The 7,818-nt window shown below is 44.9% G+C and overlaps 1 long non-coding RNA gene across 1 annotated transcript in view; it reads left to right on the forward strand.

Annotated features, from left to right (window-relative positions):
- The window catches only part of LOC104865598, a 4,946-nt gene extending 4,313 nt beyond the window's left edge, over positions 1-633 (forward strand). Inside the window, exon 3 of the long non-coding RNA XR_781219.2 lies at positions 580-633. This is a non-coding gene — a long non-coding RNA (uncharacterized LOC104865598). The remainder of the gene's footprint in view (positions 1-579) is intronic.
- The last annotated feature ends 7,185 nt before the right edge of the window (positions 634-7,818 follow it).

The raw sequence follows: 7,818 nt of genomic DNA on the forward strand, positions 1-7,818 counted from the left end.
CTGGGGATTGAACTCAGGACCTTGCTGCTTGCGAGGCAGGCAGCTACGCCAGGGAGCTAAATCTCTGGCCCTAAAAAGGGGTTGTTCTTGATTTGTCTTTCTCTCACCTTCCACATTTAAGCTACTAGCAAATCTCAGAGCCCTGTATGCAAATACAGCCACTTTTCTCTGTTTTCTTGGCTGTCTGGCTTGGAATGCCTTGGAAGAGTAGCTCAGGTCCTGCCTCTTCCTCAACTTCTACTTACCATTGTCTGGAGTAAATTCCGAGCTCTCCCAAGGCTCCCATGTTCCGATCCTGTCAGTCTCACTGGTCGTGTTGCTGGGCGCACCTCAAACACTTCCAGCTTGTTAGGGATTTGGGCGCCCACTTCCGGTTCCCCTCCATTTCCACGGCTGCCGCTTTCTCCCCGTACACTCACCAGCTCCACTATCGCCTCTCTAGAGAGGCCTCCTTCCACGAGTGAAGCCCGATTTCCTTTGCGATGCTCATAACAATTTGAAATCACTTCACTAATTTGTTTGTAGGTTTGTTGTTACTCCTCCTCTTCGGTTTTTATTTTTAGTCTCCTCTCTTTATAGAGGAAGAAACAGGCAAAGAAGACGAGGAGCAAGCACAAAGTGAATCTTCTTAGGCTCACAGGTGAGCCGAGTCTCGGGTGATTCAAAAAGGGGGGATTTGTGGCCGGGGATTTAGCTCAGTGGTGCAGCCACCTGCCTCGCAGGCGCAAGGTTCTGAGTTCGAACCCGGTACAAAAACAAAACAAAACAACAGCAACAACAACACCCCCCCAAAGGTATGAAGACTGTGGGTCTAATCTGCAGTACAGAGGGGAAAAGTCAGGTAAAGAATTTATAGAGCAAATCAGTAGGCTTTGGTCTATGAGATACACCGAGCACACATGACAAACTCACACTTGGACGTGAGTGGAGGACTTAAATTCTTTCTCGGCTGCAGTGTGCTGGAACCTCTCAATGGCTTTAAAGAATGCCTAGGATTTCTTTTCTATTACCGTTACAGTTATTTCTGACAGAAGCAAGTGAATCTTCCCCAGCCACCACGTTGGGGACAGCAGGGCCCAGGGGGACTGTGGGACACAGGCAGCCAGTGCCGTCTGGCTTGGGCAGGTGGGGAACCCCGGCTTTCTCACTCAGGGGTTCAGACAGGGCTGCTGTGAACCCTCAAGGCCCACAGGAAGGCGGGACCTCGGCTGCTCCTGATGGACAGTGGATTCTGCCGCTTCCCTCCGGGCACTAACCAGGCCTGACTCAAGCGCCCCTGCTTTGGGGCCACCGTGCAGTTGGAAGGGCTCTCTCCACTCCTGAGAACCCAGCCATTCGCTGCTTGCAAACCGCTGGGGTGGGTGAAGGGGACGGCGTTCAGTTCCAGATGACCGGTTCTATTGTATTGCGTTTGCCTTTTAAAGATGGAAACAGTATTTTTCTTAAATCATTTCAGGCATTGAGGGCTTGATAAATAAACCCTACAGGGGCCGGTGATTTAGCTCAGTGATTTCGCAGCCTACCTTAGTAAATTTAAGAGCCCGAGTTCGATCCCCAGTACCAGGGAGAGGGGCAGAAGAAAAGCCCTACAATGGGGAGAAAGCACAGGGTGTAACTACAGCTCCCTTCTGAAGGCCCCACACCAGCTCTGTGAGAACGGAGGTTTTGCGTTGCTACGTCCTGAGAACCTGGGAGGTTCCTAAGGAACCAGGTGTAATGAACGGATGGAGATCAGACTGGACCTGAGGAGGAAGCTGGGCGCTTTCAGCAGCATTCTGTGGTTGAAAGCACTTAGGATTTGGGACTAGATGGTTTCCGGTTTTGAAAACTTGCCTTTACTAGTCAAAAGCTGTGTGGCCTTGGGCAGGTTACTTTACTGCTCTTAATCTCATGTTCCTCGTCTGTGATAAAGACAATAATATCTCCTTCGAAAGGAGGACTCACTGAAGTCCTAAATGTGGCAGGGTTGGGCACTCTGAACCTGCTGGTCTTTCTGCCCCCTTTCCCTAAATTCCTGTGCTTTGGTGAGGAGTCCAGGCTGGGACTAATTTCGTGGGAGAGTTTGGAAAGGCAGACACGTACTTATGGCCACAAAAACAGATTTCAAATTACTCCTCAGGCTGTGGGCTATTTTTTGTTTTGTTCTTGCACACGTATTATTTCATTTTCTGTCTTAAAAAGGAAAAACATATTTCATAAAGTTATCTAATCCTGAAAAATCAGCTATGACCAGTATGTGAGTCTTCGCACACTCCTCAAATAACCTTTATCCAGTCCTCGCAGGATAATATCTAGGGTCCAGTGAAAAGTTGGGGAAAACTTTCCTAAACTTAGTCCTTTCCTGAGGCATTTGGCGAAACGTATAAAATCCAGGGGGTCGAGGGGATGAAAATCAAGTGACCTTGTAAATCCTGTTTTTTAAAAATGTATTCACTGTATTTTGGGTTCAAAAGGTTCAGTATAACATTTATCAGAAGCAGAGAACAGGCTGATAAAAATATCCAGTTTTGTATTTTCAGTTGTTATCAAAGCTGTGTAGGTCGCTGAAGGTCGCTGAAGTCTGGGTTGGAAAGCACCCTTGTGACAGCGGTGGTTCTGATCTTTAGGAATACTCTGTTCACTGTGACGTGACTTGTGTCCTTTTCTCTATCAAAGCAGAGTTTATCCTGGGTTTTATTCCTCACTTACAAGCATGCAAAAGACGTGCGTAGAGTCCGGTTACAGGGCCACCTGTGTCTGGACCCACATTTCCGGTAGTCCCTTAGGTGGTCTCCGTGCCGTTCCACCCACTGTAGCTTCTCCTTCGCCTTCTTCCTCACTCGAGCTTTGGAGGGGTCCCCAGGGCTTGTGAGTGACCCAGGGAAGCCAGGAAGCTGCCCAGGTGGCCCAGTAGGAAGTAGGGAGGAAATGGGGAAGGGATCAAGAGATGGAGGAGCGGGAGAGGAGGGAAGGGGAGACAGGAGGAATGAAGATGTGTTTCTCCTACAGGTGCCAGCTCCATTCAAGGAATGTAAACATTAAGTACTGAAACCACGGGCTAATAAAAAGAAAACCGCATCTGCTGATTTTTTATTATACTGTTTCAAAATTTAAAGGCTTCTCCAGAGCATAGAGGTAAAAAGTTTAAATTCTGAGGGCAGGTAAATGAGGGCTTTGCTGCCTACTTTGCTTGTGACCTTGGATAAGTTCTTTACCCCCACCAGTCCTGAGTTGTGATTTTAATAATAGAACCGGCTTTACAAGGCTCTCGTGTGAGGCCTTCGAGCTGGGGAAAGGTTAGCACAGCTCCTAGCAAATAATGAGAGAACCATTATTGTGAGGAACGTGTACACTGGAAAAGATTAGGCAATGTGTACTGATTTTCAATATTTTCTTGTCTAGTTAGTCTGTGAAGAGATAAAACTTCTACTTAAACATGTAGTAAAACAAATTGTTTTCCTAAATACCGTCATCTGAGATTTCTGTAGTATTTTATTTCTCTGGCTTTTTTCTGGTTCTTTAAACACAACTAACAGCCAAAGAATTAAATGAAAAAATGTTCGGCATAAAGAGTCAGAAATACATGATATAGACCATGGCATCCAGCAATGGAGGCATCAGTGAACTGAATATATTCTGTGAAACTTTTGCATGTTCTTATAGTAGAACAAGACACGTGGTTCAGTGTCGAGCTGTCGCTCGCCTTTATTCTCTTTTGTCTTCGTCCTTTGTTTCCTGCCTCCTTCTCCCCCTCGTTGAGGGACACAGGGCCCCCGTACCCCGTTGTCTCTTGTTCCCACGTCTCTGGTATTATTCCTTCTCATTCATCTTGCAGGCAGAATTTCTCCACGCGGCACAAGCTGGAGCCGAGAGAATTGATTTGGAAGGTGCTTCAGTTCCATGGTACCTCATCCAGGGTCAGTAGGGCTGAATGCAAAAGCAGATCTTCTGTCCAAATGGACCTTAGAGAGCCAGACCAAGAGGCGAAGGGCAAAGGTTAAAAAAGAGACTCTTACCATTGTGTCTCAGGGTCGGGTTTGCCAAATGCCATTACCCTGTGGCAATGCAACCGTGAGAACGAGTAGAAAATTATGTAATCACAGAATGGGATATGAGGATGCATTATAATTCAGAGTACAAAGAAGGAAGCCTGGGAGGAATGGTGACCTTCAATGCCCCGCTCTCGACTGGGATCCACAAATGACAGCCCGCGGGGACAATGGTGCAGTTGCTGCTGTCTCGTGGATCTCTTTCTGAACACAAGCTCCCGACTTAGAGTTCATGATATGAACTCCGTGAGTTAGGGCGCTTGGGTTAAAATCCGTGCTTCCCAATTATTAGTGGAGTTTCCTTGGACAATTTGGTCTCTCTGTGCCTCAGTTTCCTAATTTGGGAAATGGAAATAATAATAATAATAATGATAATAATAATAATAATAATAATAATAACAGCACAAACCTCAGGTGCTTAGGAGGACGGAATGAGAATAACATACATGAAGCACTTAGAAAAGTGTCTCGCTTGTCAAAGATGAAGTTATTGTTTCTTAGTGTTGTTTTTTTTCTCATTTTGTATTCACCAAGTTTAAAATCCTTGTTAATGCCCAAGAGTTCTGAGGAGATCACTTAGCTGATGCTGCGAAAAATTTCCAGCAGTGGTGTTTTCCTTTTCTGAGAAGTAAGATTTCTTGGCTGGCTGTTGGACCCCCATTTTCGGATGGGTACACTAGTATGATTTATCAAACTGCAGGCCTCAGGCATGCCAGACAAGTGTTCTACCACTAAGCTACGTTCCCTGATCCACCCCACCCCCTTATTTTTATTTTTTGAGACAGGGTCTTATTATGTTGCCCTAGGCTGGTCTTATCTCCTAGGCTCAAGCCTCCTGCCTCAGCCTCCTGAGCAGCTGGGATTATAGATATGCTGTTATACTTACTGGGCTGAGTACACTATGATTTGATCATCCCTAAAGAATCTTGGACATGCTTGAATTTATAAATCGTTACTAACTTACTAGTACTGTAATTCATTGTGCTGATTACCGTTTGCAAACATGGTGTGTCTGCATACTAAACTAGAGAACGGGATGGTTGTGCACACCTATAGTGTCACGTAATCAGGAGGCTGAGGCAGGAGGATGGCAAGTTCAAGGCCAGTCTAGGCAATTTAGCCAGGTCCTGTAGTCACCAAACAGACAAACACAAAGTCTGGGGGTGTAACTCAGTGGTAGAGTGCTTCTGGGTTCTATCTCTGGTACCACATATATACCCACACAAACCCCCCAATAGTAAGAAACTAGAGATGAATTCAAGCATTTATTAATGCTAACATGTGGTCTCAAATTTTAGAAATGACTATTTGACTGCATATTTCTCTTTTTCCTGTGACGGCACTCTGCACTTGTAGTCATTCTGCACATGTGAATGGGCTAATTATAAATCTGAGACTGTGTCCTTTGAAGAAATTGCAATTTCAAACACAGTCACTAACGCCAGAAAAGTACAGAAATGTTCAGATTCCTTGGGTGCAAATGTAAGAACACAGGGACCAGGGGATCATGTTTGCAAAAGTAGTTTTCCGACAAATTCTTCTCTGGGAGACTGATTAAAAAACAAACCATCAGTCATGCCGGGCACACCCTTTGCTTCTGTTCCATTTTTATCTTACCAATCTCCCTTGCAAAATTGAGGTTGTTCATAAATAGTTCCCTTCCAAACTGTGGGAAATAAGTCCTGAGCAACTGGCTCTTTGATAAGGTTAGGTTAGGGGACTGCTGCTTATCACCGAAACAATGCACACAAAAGCAATTCAGTCCCCAGTACTGCGACAGAAGTGGGCAGCAGGCGCTCGCCCTTCTCGTTCTCAGGCATTCCGGGGGAGTGGCCAGGGCCGGCCAGCACGGGACCTTTTCAAGCCCTTTTTTCCCACCCTTCTGAGTTGCCAAGTGTCCGGTCATTTCCAAAAGGATTTATTTTGCAAGAATCTAGCCCTCACACGTCCCATGGTTACCCATCCCGGGCCTTGCTCCCTGTTTAACAGAACCAGATGAATACTGCTTTTGGACTTGTGGTCAGATCCCTACAGAGCTGACCTCCTGGAGTGGACGCTATTAAAAGATTGGCCTGTTATTGAAAATTTCCATTGCATCAGATAATAAATATTAGCAACGTTCCTCTACAGGGAAAATGATGTAAGGAGAGGGCGGAGGCTGTGCTGACCTCAGGCACATAGTGCAGTTAGGCATGTGGTGGTTACGCAACTCTGCTGACTCATAAAGCCCAGTGGTGCATGCGGCACAGCTCTAGGGGCAGACGCTTTTCCAGCAGCTACCGAAGGAAGCATTTGGCTCCACACGGAGCCATAGATGGAAGTTTTGTTTGGCTCCGCTGCCTGAGTACCGAGGTGGTTATTTTGAAAGATGCCGAGGAGCAGAAAGTACACGGAGAAGTACGGCAGGATGAGGGATGATGGAATGGGGTTGGGTCCCAAGGAGCCATGTCACTTTGTTTACTTCTACAATTAATGAACACAGTTTCCTTTCTTTCCTTCTCTTGCGTTCTCTTTGGAGCCTGGAAGCCAAAAGATACTCATAGGAAGTTCAAAGCTGTGGTGGAAAGGCTGGAAGTGATTTGAGAATCAAGACCTTAAGAAACGATTTTAACAGTGATCTTGAAGACGATTCTAGTTACAGAGCACTTGTGTTAGTTTCCCATCACTGTGACAGATACCTAAGGGTCAACCACTTAAAGGAAGGTTTATTTCAGAAGTTTCTTAGTCATTTGGCCATATGGCATTTGGGCCTGTGGCGAAGCAGAGCATCACGGTGAGAGCATAAGGTGGAGAAAAGCTGTTTACCTCATGGTGGCCAGGAAGCAAAGAGATGGAGACAGAAAGGGGCCAAGATTCCCATAGTTCCTTTCAGGGGCGCTCCCATGATGTCACTTCCTCCCACTTGGCCCCCATCCTGAAGGCTTTACCACCAGCAGCACCACAGGTTGGTTACCTTAGCACAGGACTGTGGGAGAACATTTAATATTCAAATGCTAAGGAGGCTAGGAAGACATATTAGGGCCCAACAGTTGGTCAGCTGGATAAAATTAAACTTTTAGTACTTTACTTGAAATTAAAAACAATTTTAATTATTGAACAAATATTTCAAAAGTACTTATAATCAGTGAAAATCAAGCAATACAGATCTATGTAAAATAAAAAGGCAAAATCTCCTTTTCTTTAGAGGGACAAATACTGCTATAATCTGTCTATCTGCTCAGAACTTTCAAAACACTATATATACAATAAATGTGCTTTGGTTCAGGGGTTAATGATGTGCTATTCTGAAATATTTTTCCACTTAATGTTTTATGGATATCTTTTTACTCTTTTGAAAAATAACCACTATTTATTTATTAATTTTTTTGTATGGGGGATCGAACTCCGGACCTTGTGCTTGCGAGGCAGGCATGGTGCCACTGAGATAATTCCTGGCCTTTTTTGCTCTTCACTTAGTGAGTAATAGTTATTTTAAACAAAGCAAAATGGAAAAATCACACATCTGATGTGTGTAAAATAGTTTTCTTGGCATGATATACTTACCAATATACTTTATACATTGTTTGTAAATTGTAGGTCAGAGATATGCTATAGTTGGAATAAAAGAAGATTTCATAACAGTATGGATAATATAATTCAAATTACTTAAAAGGTATGCATAGGAGCCGGGTGTGGTGATGCACGCCTGTAATCCCAGCACTCGGGAGGCTGAGGCAGGAGGATTGCTGTGAGTTTGAGACCAGCCTGGGCTACATAGTGAGTTCCAGGTCAGTCTCAACTACATAGTGAG

This window comes from Fukomys damarensis, unplaced genomic scaffold, assembly GCF_012274545.1.
Source record: "Fukomys damarensis isolate Sample0158 unplaced genomic scaffold, DMR_v1.0_HiC HiC_scaffold_15, whole genome shotgun sequence".
Lineage (NCBI taxonomy): Eukaryota > Metazoa > Chordata > Mammalia > Rodentia > Bathyergidae > Fukomys > Fukomys damarensis.